The sequence below is a fragment of the Bos grunniens genome, chromosome 3 (assembly GCF_055505025.1).
Source record: "Bos grunniens cultivar Pamir isolate PY7600 chromosome 3, Bosgru_T2T1.0, whole genome shotgun sequence".
NCBI classification, from domain to species: domain Eukaryota; kingdom Metazoa; phylum Chordata; class Mammalia; order Artiodactyla; family Bovidae; genus Bos; species Bos grunniens.
Genome location: NC_141167.1, coordinates 40,376,731 through 40,389,318, shown reverse-complemented (window position 1 = coordinate 40,389,318; position 12,588 = coordinate 40,376,731). Strand labels below are relative to the sequence as shown.

General features: G+C 42.7%; 1 long non-coding RNA gene across 4 annotated transcripts in view; it reads right to left on the bottom strand.

The window, feature by feature from the left end:
- The window catches only part of LOC147375526 (uncharacterized), a 141,937-nt gene that overhangs the window by 17,404 nt on the left and 111,945 nt on the right, over positions 1 to 12,588 (bottom strand). The window contains exon 4 of one of the 4 annotated variants that reach the window (XR_015160205.1): positions 7,631 to 8,462. The exons of the other annotated variants lie outside the window; for them this stretch is intronic. This is a non-coding gene — a long non-coding RNA (uncharacterized LOC147375526). Of the gene's footprint in view, positions 1 to 7,630; positions 8,463 to 12,588 lie in introns of those variants that run through there. 4 annotated transcript variants of the gene reach the window in all.

Below are 12,588 nucleotides of genomic sequence, written 5' to 3'. Positions count from 1 at the left end.
ATAACAGAACTCATATACTTACGTGAGTGAAAATGGATACAACTGTTTTTGCAATATCTCACCAAGCTGAATGCATGTATAGTCTATGGACCAGCAATTCTACTTCTGGGTATGTAACCAAAAATAAAGACATACTAGAACACATGTAACATGTGTGCTTAGTCATGTCCTACTTTGTGACCCCATGGACTGTAGCCCACCAAGCTCCTCTGTCCATGGAACTTTCGAGGTGAGAACACTGGAGGGGACTGCCATTTTCTACTCTAGGGGCTCTTCCTGACCCAGGGAATGTACCTGCGTCTTTTGCATCTCCTGCATTTACACTGAATTCTTTACTACTGTGCTACCTGAGAAGCCAAGAACATTTATAACAACACTATTTAAATGCCTATCTACAGAAGTATGGATAAATAAAGTGTGGTATAGCCACACAAAAGGATGCCACACATAGCAAAGAGAATAAAAACTCTGTGACAATACAGAACAGTACGGAGGAATCCCACAAACAGAATGTTGGCCAAAAGAAGTCACAAAAGGGCACACATTGTCTTTACAATGCTTGATTTTATTTACCTGAAGTACAAAAAGACCAAAAGTCATCTAGGCTGTTAGAAATCAGGACAGTGGTTACCCTGGGGGAGGAGTAGTGATTGAAAGGAAGCCCAAAGGGGTTTTCTGGCATGTTAGAGATTGATGTGTCCTGGGTACATGAATACGCTCAACTTGTGAAGGTGTGTCAAGCTACACACTTATGAGAGATACACTTTCCGTAAGTATATTATATTTTAATAACAAGTTTAAAAATAATCTTTTTCTTCTCTTCTCTTATGTCCTCAACTGGAAGAACTATAACTGCTTTTATTGAATGAACTGTCACTGGATAGATGCAAACAGACAGCAGCATTTTTCTCTCTCTCCTGTTGCTTGGTTTACACCCTCCCTGGATGACATAAATATTGGGTAGTTCCCATGGCTTTTCCAGTCATGCTTAGATAAGGAATAAATAGTCCCTTTGTTTTGGCATTAAAAAAGTCCACTCTTGCCTCATAATCCCATAAGACTTCAGCCTGGTCCAGGATAACCATCGAAACTTCAAACTTTTATCCAATATAAAGTTTCTCCCTTCCTGCAGCAGAGTCCTGACCGGGGCCTGGAAGCCCACAGAGGAGGCAGAACATTCCTGTTTGGCTTCTTCGTGGGTTCCCAGCCCCTCCTTCAGCTCACTCACTGCCGGCTTGCCTAAACCCTTAGAGTTGGGCCAAGGCAGAGGGGATTAGGGGAAATGGCACTGGTCTGTGGGGCCAGAGCAGCTGTGGTGACCTATCCTGGATGCTGGCTCTCATGAAGTGCTTTTGTGGGTTCTCCAGAGAGTGTCCCAGTGAGACCTCAGATGGCAGTCTCGCCAGCGTACACAATGCTTGTCCTCTGGAAGCTGCTGATGAGCTGATTCCTGTGATCAGCCCTGTGATTTCAAACACCCTACACAGACCATCTCTGTTGGGACCCTTTCCCCAACTGGGGAATCTTCTTGAGTATGTCCTGTTTTGAGAAGACTCCATATCAGTTCCTTCTCATGGAACCTACATCTTTCCTTCCAGAAAAACATGAACCTCCGTCCTGCTGTTTGCGGAACTGCAGCTTGCTCCCAACACATTCTCCTCTCTTCTGTCTGCTGATGGCAGTTGTTCACCATTAAATGACCAGAGTAGGTTAAGGCACACATCCTCACATTCACCAAACTGCTCATTTATTTTATTTTTTGGTTGAAATGGGTCTTCATTCCAGTGTGTGGGCTTTCTCTAGTTGCAGCCCGAGGGGCTACTCTAGTTGTGGTGCGTAGGCTTCTTATTGTGGTGGCTTCTCTTGTTGCGGAGCTCGGGCTCTAGGGTGCAGGCTTCAGTATTTGTGGAGCACAGGCTTAGCTGCTCCTCAGCTTGTGGAATCCTCCTGGACCAGGGATTGAACTTATGTTCCTTGCATTTGCAGGCAGATTCCCAACCACTGGATCACCAGGCAAGGTCCCCCCACAAACTTCTGATGTGCTCTTAGAACCCCTCCACTTGGCTTGAGGTGAAGGACAGCAACTCCTTTGTTCCCCAACACCTTTTTTCTCTACCTGGAGGACCAGTGAGAGGGTAATACATAGGACACTGATCATTCTCTCCAAAGAAATCTCCCAGTCTGCTCCTAGGCACATCATCCCTTCTATACCTTGACATGGGTCTCCTCCCAGCATGCCCTGTGTAAGTGGTCCTGCATCTTGCTCTAGGGCAGTGGCGTCATGGTGAGGAATTTGGCACCTATTGGGCTCTCAAAGTGAGACAGCAAAGTCTCATGTAACATCGTCTTGCATAATTAATCTCCTTCCTCTTCTCATCTATCATAGTTCTTCCTCTGTTGGCTCTTGTCAGTTTCAACCTTGTATTCCAGTTATTGATGTGCATATCAAATTCCCCCTTCCTGACTATAGGTTTTTGGAGAATAGGGGTCAAGTCTGACTTGACTTTGTATCTCCCACAAAACCTTGTGCAGTGTTGGTACACAGATGGGGCTTAATACAAATCCAGGGAATGAATGGTAAATAATTAGAGCTGCCCTCTACAGGACTGGTCACTCAGGGCAGGCATCAACCTGACCTTTTGTTAAATATCCTGGTATTTCCTGATTCTGCGCTGTGTGTTCAGTCGTGTTTGACTCTTTGTTAGCCCATGGACCATAGCCCACCAGGCTCCTCTGTCCATGGAGCTCTCCAGGCAAGAATACTGCAGTGGGTTGCCATTTCCTTCTCTAATTTCCTTCTCCTGATTCTGTAGCCAATGTTTAAAACTCAATCATTTGCTATTTACTCAAAAAATATTTTTTGAAAATTCATTATATGCCAGACACTGGGTAAATGATTAGAAAGAAAACAGACATAGCCTCTACCCTTTTGGAGTTTAGAATTGAACTGGTGTGAGTTTGACATTGAGAGATGAGTAATCTTTGGCTAAGTGGATAGGAAGAAGAAGAGCCAATCCCTGCAGGGAAATGACTGCCAAGTACTCTTGACTCAGAAGTGAGAATGTGTGGATGTATCCAGAGAGAGGGGGTAGATGTGCCAAGTTGTAACAGAGCAGCCTGCAGCAGGCACATGGTCCAGGCTAAAAGATCAGTGTTCGTGTGAAGGGTAAAGTGATTCTGAGGAACAGACAGGCTTGAGTGGACAAGAACAAGTGTCCTTGAGGGTGGCTCTGGAATCTGGTTTACTCTGGAAGTCATATTCCTTAAAAATATGATTTACAACCTCCTGTAAATCTTTTGTAAACATACTCATCCCAATGAGTATGAAAATGCAAATAAGCACCGTGGTATCTTTCTGAAGTTTGTGATGGTATCTGTCTCTCAATTGATAAAGAGCCTTGCCAATTTTCTAAGATATTTAAATGTTTTTGCTTCACAATGTCACTGAAAGAGGGGCTTGTAATCTCCTCTCAACTCCCCACCCCTCTCCACTCATGTACATGTTCATATATACTTCCTCCAAGAAACTGACACTATTTGGCTACTCTGAAGTCAGGTGCTTATTTATCTTTCATTAAACTGATTGACAAGGAATTTGAAAAGTGACCTTGGGGAAAGAATATGGGTTGTCCCAACTGAAACTTTAGCAAAACCATGCCAAGTTTGCCTGAGGGAACAAAAGAGTTCTGCAAAACAAGCTGAGTTGGGCACATTTTCTCACCATGAGAATATCATGCACAGTCAACTCAGCAGCAAAACTCAAAGCCACATGAACCAAGTGTGTGGTCGGGAATATTAACAATGCATTTTAATTTGAAGGCACTTCTGCCTGTAGGGCTTTGGGCACTTAAACAGAAAAAATAACTAAAAACAAAAGAAAATCAAGTAAAATGACAGGGCAATGATAATCTCTGGTCTATAAGCAGAGAACTGCCATGACTCCTAATAACATGTGAATTAGCAAGGTTTATGAAGTGTAACAGATAAAAGATATGAAGAATATAGAAGGAAAAAGTATGTATAATGCCATTGTTTATTGGTATAAAATGACTCTAAGATACCCACAGACTGAACCTATATAACTTGCAAACCACAGGGAACTCAAACCTGCCCAAACACTAACACTGAATCTTAGCTCTCAAGGTGTACTCCATCTGTGGCTTGATTGATCTTTTATGTGGCAGGAGAAAGCCTTCCAATATTTTATGATCCTGGCAAGCATCGGTAGTCAGGGTTACTATAGCTGAGGGTCAAGGACAGGGCTAGAATAAACTTCTACAGGGAAGCTGGAAAGGATGCATAGGGAAATAGAAGCAAGAGGCCACTAGTAGCTCAGTGTAAGTGGCTAGGAATGGGGGCATATTATTAGGACAAGAAGTGGAGTTATCCCAAAATACAGTGCAGGATCTAAGTCCAACAGCCAGAAAGAGAATGGATTTTTGGAATTAACAGCAATCACCAGAGGCCAAGGCACAGAGTCCAGTGGAGATATCAAGTCATAAAGGTTGAAAGCCAAAGGAGGCAAGTGAGCACATGAGGGGTAGAGGCCAGGAACAAGGTTGGGTTGCAGTTGTCTTGGGAGACCAAGTGGGGAAGCCAGCAGGGAGGTCTGTGATTGTTCAGAGTGGACAGATAAAAAAACTCTGTGGCAAGGAACATCTCTTTCAGAGGACTGTGACAGAGCTCTTCCAGCTGACTGATGAAAAATCAACACCAGATGGCTCAAAAAGAGAGGCTTCTCTTGGATTTGCTGTTTTTTCTACCTTAGGAGGAAGAAAGTTGAACGATAAAGCAATGTTTCCTCTTTAACAAGGTTTCAAGTCTATTTCATGGAACACATCTGGTAAGATGCTCAGCAACAAAGTACTCCATGGTCACATACATTTGGAAAAATGCCAGATATTATCTTATTTATGTTTTACAATGTACATTAATATATTAAAGGTTCTGAAAAGTCCTGTAGTAAAGAGACTTGTTTAACTTCTGTTATCCTTGTTTAATGCAGTATTTCTCAAAATTGCTTGATTATGGAACCCTTTTCTTACATAACACATCTTAATTTCCCAAGGTACCCTTATTATGAGCAGTGTGCTTTGAGAAATACTTTTCTAGAACTTTTGTTACATTTGTCCTGTGGACTCAATTATAATGACAAAATCCACCTTGATTCAATGCCAAGGAGATCATAGAAAACACTCGCCTTCATAGTACAAATGAATTAACGCCAGGTGTGGACACAATGCTTTCCAGAGAAGGTCTTTTTATTTACTTAAGTATCTATTTCCAAAAAGGACTTGAAATGGTGCGTGTGTTGTGTATTGTCCTCTGAGCCTGGACAGAGATGGCCAGGATAATTATTCAGTCACACTGACTTCTATTTCTGAAGTGTGAATGACATGAACAGTCATGATAAACCAGGCAACAGGTACGAAGTACTCTAAAGGTAACTATGTCATTCTTCAAGTCTGGCCATTAGGGGTTAGGGTAATGAGGCAACATAATGGTGGCTCATATACAAGTAGATAGAATTTCTGCCGGCAAATCCATCAGATTCAGCATCTGAGACAGGAAATCATACTTGTGGTGTTATTGAAAACAACTGGTGAAAAGCTTGATTGTTGTGATGGGGCTAGGTATGAAACAGTCCTTAAAGCCTTTTGCAGATGGAACTGACCTCAACACACAATGTTTAAGTCAATCAAAGGGGTCAGCATGGGATCTTGGCTAGGCTTTGGGTAGGTTGGCATGTATTACATTCTTTCACAACTTTTCAATAATAGCATTTTCTGCTCAAAGCAGATAACTTACACTGATACAGAGGGCCACAGGCCCCTTCCTTCTCCTGCTTCTGCAGAGAGAAGATCTACTTGGTGAACAAAGACCAGGAGCAATATGATATTTTTCCTGACCTACTTCTTCCTCAAGATCAAGGTCATAGCCTTAGTGTGCATGCTAAGTATCTTCAGTCATGTCTGACTCCTTGTGACCCCGTGGACTGTAGCCTGCCAGGCTTCTTGGTCCATGAGATTTCCCAGGGAAGAATACCGGAATGGGTTGCCATTTCCTCCTCCAGGAGATCTTCCCAACCCAGGGATGGAACCCGCATCTCTCGTGTCTCTTACACCGGCAGGTGGGTTCTTTACCACTAGCACTACCTGGGAAACCCAACCTTAGCATGAGTGTGCCTTTTCCAGTGAGGTTCCAGGGTGGGCCTGAGAGCAAGATAGCTAATGACCTTGCTCAAGTCTGACTGAAGATCGAGCTTTCGCATTGTGATAGAACAAGATTTGGTTACTTCCAATTCCCTTTCTGGAGCTTTATAATTCCAATTATATTTAACCAGAAGTGGATTTTTTGTAATGCTACCGCAGGTTGTAAAGGATTTACTCTTTAGTATAGAAATAAAGGTAGAAAGGGATTAAGAGACTTGGAGGAGAGAGAAGTTCTAACTTCTCTAATTGGAGTTTCAGGAGGATAGAATAAAGAGAATGTGGAAGAAGCAATCATTTAGGAGATAATGGTCAAAAGTTTCCAGAACTTAAAATTAAAAAAAAAACACAACTGATTTTCAGATTTGGAAATCCAAAAAGATCCTGCTGCTGCTGCTGCTGCTAAGTCGCTTCAGTCGTATCCGACTCTGTGCGACCCCAGAGACGGCAGCCCACCAGGCTCCCGAGTCCCTGGGATTCTCCAGGCAAGAACACTGGAGTGGGTTGCCATTTCCTTCTCCAATGCATGAAAGTGAAAAGTGAAAGTGAAGTTGCTCAGTCGTGTCCGACTCTTAGCGACCCCATGGACTGCAGCCTACCAGCTTCCTCCGTCCATGGGATTTTCTAGGCAAAAGTACTGGAGTGGGGTGCCATTGCCTTCTCCGCCAAAAAGATCCTAGGCAAAAATTAAAAGAAATTCTCTTATAGATGTAAATCTTAGTGAAACTACAAAGCATCAAAGGCAAGGGAAAGACTTGCAAGACAAGTAGAGAGTCAAGACTTTCTACAAGACATCTCAAATAAGCTAATGGAGTAATTTTTGTACAACAATGAAAACTAGAAGACAATGAACGGTATCTTTAAAGTGCTGAGTGAAAATAATTGTCAACCAACAATGAAATACATGGTGAAATGATCTTTCAAGGGAAGAGGGAAAGAATAACAAATGCATGCTACAAAAAACCAAGATAACAGAATTTACCACCAACAGATTCAGGTAAAAGTAATCCAAAGTGGAAAGTCTCACATGCAGAAAGGAATTACCCAGAAAGATTTCCATAAAAATGTAGGTAAATCTAAACAAATATCGACTGTATAAAACAATAGCATTTATTTTGTCAAGTTAAAAAATACAAGCCAAATACTGGACAATAATAACATATAATTCGAGAAGTCTGATTAGATCTGAAGCACTAGAGTCTTTGTTTTGGGGAACAAATAGAAAGATACTGATCAACATTTAATTTTTTAAAGCATGCATGTTAAAATACCTGGGGTAACTACTAAAAAAATGGACATGGAAAATATAACTTAAAACTAATAGAAGACAAAAGAAAAAACGGTGGTGGGGATAAGCTAGCAAGAGGTTAATCACAGTATAAGAGGCATTTACATTTTTTAAAAAGATATTTCAAATAAAATCCAGATCACTATGAGGAATTCTCTGCCGTCATTTCTTCCAGATTTCCTCTGGTTCCTACTTTCGTCATCCTGCATTCATCAGCAGCATCCCAAAGAGAAGATGACTCAGAGGCAGGACATTAAAAGGACCATGGAACTATGGAAGGTCTAAGGATGGGAGGGTGAGGGAAGGGATGCAAGGAGAAAGTCTATTCTGATGGAAGGGTTGGTCACACGCTATGATCTAAGAAAACACCAGTGTAATCACAGGTTCAAAGACATGGGACAGAGATTTCCTAAGACTGAAATGGCCTGAGAAAGTGTTTCAGTGAAACTGGGATCTGTAGTGGTGAGAAAAATCAAGTTAATGCTGAAAATAGCTACCTGACCCATTGAACAAAATAAACTCTAGCACCAGCACTGCAGGGAGGTGGCATGGATTAAGTAGATTTCCCCTTTATGTTTCCATTTAACTTTTCATTTTTTGCCAAGAAAGAGCCTATTCTATGTATAAAACCTCACTAGGCACAACATCGGAAAAGGCAATGGCACCCTACTCCAGTACTCTTGCCTGGAAAGTCCCATGGACGGAGGAGCCCTGGTAGGTTGCAGTCCATGGGGTCACTAAGAGTCGGATACGACTGAGCAACTTCACTTTCACTTTTCACTTTCATGCATTGGAGAAGAAAATGGCTACCCACTCCAGTATTCTTGCCTGGAGAATCCCAGGACGGGGGAGCCTCGTGGGCTGCCATCTATGGGGTCGCACGGGGTTGGACACGACTGAAGCGACTAAGCAGCAGCAGCAGCAGGCACAACATTCCCATGATCATTTGACATAGCCTCTGCTCTCTTGAGGTGAGAAGATTCACATACATAGAGGAAGATAAGAGAGTGAAGGAAAAGGTATTAATAGAAAAGAAACGAGGTAGTTGGGATGGGCACAAATATTGAGTACAAGTTGCAGGTGGAACTGATCAGCTGCAAGTGTGCAAAACTGATCACTGATGTTGACATTTTTAAAAACTGTGGTCTAGCAAATTTAGAGTCAAAGATTGTAAAGATGCATCAGTTATGCACACACACACACACACACACATTACAGAGATCTCTGTAGGGTAACAGAACTTCTAGCTTCTGCGATAACCATGCAGTGGACATTTGTTATTCTTTTTGGCCTCCTATTGTCTAAACCTCCTTCCTATGTTTGCGAATTTCTCACACTATAAGGCATAGCCCATATGCTCCAAATCACTCTTTGAACCTGTGATTACACCTATGTGTTCTTAGATCATAGCATGTGACCAATCCTTCAGTCAGAAGAGACTTTCTCCCTGGATCCCTTACCTCAGGCTCCCTCCCTTAGACCTTCCTTAGTTCCTTGGTCATTTTAATGCCTGCTCCTTTGCACCAGAATCCTGCCTCCTCCGATGTCCTGCCTCTGAGTCATCTTCTCTTTGGGATACTGCTGATGAATACAGGAAGATGATGAAACCCCATATGCGATACACATTAGGATCGCAAACATTTTTCCCCAGCCTCCATTGTAGTTAGAGCCTTGGTCACTAACTGGGCTCTGCCAAACAGATTATTGAGTTGAAGGCCGGCGATGTGAAGATGTGGTGTCTGTCCAGAATCCATTCAGACAGCAGCAGTGGCCACGGGGCAGTGGGCATGGCCAAGGCAGTGAGAATGGGGTCCAGGGTGGTAACTGAGCAGTGGAGGCTCTGCAGGGAGCAGCGATGACGTGGCGGAGGCTGTCATGCAGTAGGTGCAGCTTTCCAGAGGCAGTGGGAGCAGTGGTTCTGGTGGTCCTAGTGTTGAGTGTCTAGTGATGCTGGCAGCGCCAGCTGTGGCATTGAGTGCCCAGAGGTAGCGGCAGTTTTGCATTGTGATTTGGGCATTATAACCTCCAAACTGGGTTCTCTAACTTTCTGGAAGACACTGCAAGCTATTCAATATCCTTTTCTGCTTAAATTAGCTTAGGTATGTTTCTGTTATTTAATGATCCTGCTTGATGCATAAAGCAAGGTCTGTGTCTTTAAAAAAAGGTGAGTAAAAAATAAAAAAGATGAGTATAATTCCATAAGATACCACTCCTGTGCACCAAGCCAGTAACACCTCGAAGTTAATTTTTTACTTATTCAGTAAATATTAATCGGTCTCTACTTTGTGCCAGACGTTGTGGTAGACACTCTGGATACAGCAGGGACCAACACAGATACTGTCCTTGTCACTGTGGAACTTCAGCTTAGCGGAAAATTCAGATATCACATAAATGATGAAACAGGTAGCGACAGAGTTCTATAAAATTGTAACTCACAGTTATGTGCTATGGGAAGCCTGACAGATCGGGAAGCTTAACCTAGTTTCAGGCCCCAGAAAGAGCAGACAGTGAGACATGAATGATTCGTAGGAGTTAGCAAGGTAAAGGAAAGTAGAATGAGAGAAGGCATTTCAGATCTGGGAACAACGTGCTTCAAGATCCAGAGGTGAGGGACACAGTGGGAATTCTGAGAATCCAAAAGAACTCTTATATAAGTAGAGGAGAGAAAGTGAAGAGGAGGAAAACTGAAAGAAGATGTCGAAGGAATTAGTGAAAGTTTATGAAGGGCTTTGTAAACCATGAGAATTAGATTTCTGAGACCCTCCATTCACTGCATAACTGCCATAATTTGTATTCAGAGGAGTCCAAAGAAAATTTAGAAGACAACTAAGTTTCTAAATATGGGCTCCCCAGGTGGCTCAGTGGTAAAGAATCCTCCTGATAATGCAAGAAGCACAAGAGATGTGGGTTTGATCCCTAGATTGAAAGATCTCCTGGAGAAAGTAATGGCAATCTACTCCAGTAGTCTTGCCTGGGAAATCCCATGGACAGAAGAGACTGGTGGGCTACAGTCCATGGGGTCCCAAAGAGTCAGACACAACTGAACACTCACACATGTTTCTAAATAGATTATTTTGTTTTGTGGGTTGAACTGTGTTCCCCTTCTGCACCATCCTCCCTGACACCTGCCAGATTCTTATATTAACATCCTAACCTCCAGTACATCAGAATGTGACTGTATTTGGAGATAGCACCTTTAAAAAGAATTAGGGTAGAATGAGATCATTTGGGCGGGCCCTAATCCAATATGACTGGAATATTTATTTATAAGGAGAGGGAATTGAAACACAGATAACACACAGACAAGAGAAGGCCACGTGAGGACACAGCAAGAGGGTGGCCGTCTGCCAACAAAGGAGAGAGGCCTCAGTAGGAGCCAACCCTGGTGACACCTTGATCTTAGACTTCTAGCATTCAGAACTGTCAGAAAATAAACTTTTGTTGTCTAGTTCACCCAGTCTGTGGTATTTTCTTAGAGTAGTCCTAACTAAAATTAACACATTTTGCAACCCTAATGGAGGTACTAGTTTTGAAAATCATAGGTTTTGAATTGTAAGATCTGGGATTTTTGAAAGAGAAAAGATGTCCACATGCTCCAAGCCTGGTTTTAAAAATCCAGAGAAAAACTGTGTAAGAATTAGAACATAAATTTAATACCATAAAGGAAGATGCTGGATTTTTAAAGATAATAACTATATCCCTGAGACAAAACAAATGTGTAGGAGGCAGCATTACAAGCCAGAATCAAGATTACTGGGAGGAAAACAACAACCTCAGATAATGCAGATGATGATATTCTAGTGGCAGAAAGCAAAAAGGAGCTAAAGAGCCTCTCGATGAAGGTGAAAGAGGAGAGTGAAAAAGTTGGCTTAACATGTAGAACTCAACATTCAAAAAACTAAGATTGTGACATCTGGTCCTATCACTTCATGGCAAATAGAAGGCGGAAAGGTGGAAGCAGTAATCGATTTTCTCTTTTGGGGCTCCAAAATCACTGCGGATGGTGACTGCCGCCATGAAATTACAAATGCTTGCTTCTTGGAAGGAAAGTTATGACAAGCCCAGACAGCAAATGAAAAAGCAAAGACAACTTTGCCAACAAAAGTCTGCATAGTCAAAGCTATTGTTTTTCCAGTAGTCATGTACGGATGTGAAAGTTGGACCATAAAGAAGGCTGAACACCGAAGAACTGATGCTTTTGAATTGTGGTGCTGGAGAAGACTCTTGAGAGTCTGTTGGATAGCAAGGTGATCAAATCAGTCAATCCTAAGGGAAATCAACCTGAATACACATTGGAAGGACTGATGCTGAAGCTGAAGCTTCAATACTTTGGCCACCTGATGCAAAGAACTGACTCATTGGAAAAGACGTCGATGCTGGGAAAGGTTGAAGGCAGAAGGAAAAGAAGGTGGCAGAGGATGAGATGGTTGGATGGCATCACCAATTCAATGGACATGAACTTGGGAGAAGTCTGGGACATGGTAAGGGACAGGGCAGCTGGTGTGCTGCAGTCCTTGGGGTTGCAAAGAGTCAGACATGACTTGGCAACTGAACAACGATGACAACAGGAGGCAGTATAGATTAAACAGGAGACAGATGTCACAAACTGTCTTAGAGAACAGTTCTTGTGCTCCTATTCTGCTCTGGGCCACTGGAAACCCCAGAGATATTTGAGAGTAGTTCAGTAAACAGGGAAACTAATCTTCACCTCCTAGCATGTTTGAAAAAGTCAGCTAAGCACTAGAGCAGCAGGGGCTGAGTGAAGCAGCTCTGCAGATGGGTCTAAGGGCAGTTTCATAAGCACACAATGTGAAATGTGGATCAGCTCTGTGCTGATGGAAGGGGTGTGGATCTTTCTAAAAGGGGCCAATAGACTCAAAGGACCCTTGGGAGTGGGATAAAGAGTACAAGGACCTGCCAGTTGGAGGCCATGGTAACACAAAGATAATCTTATCAGATGCAGGTGGAAATAAGGACCAAAAAATGCTAGGGAAGAGATGCACCTTACCAGATACCAGCAGAAGGCAAAGGGTGCCTATGGACTAGCTACCTCCCCATATTAGGGCAACCAGACAAATGTAAGGCCTTCCA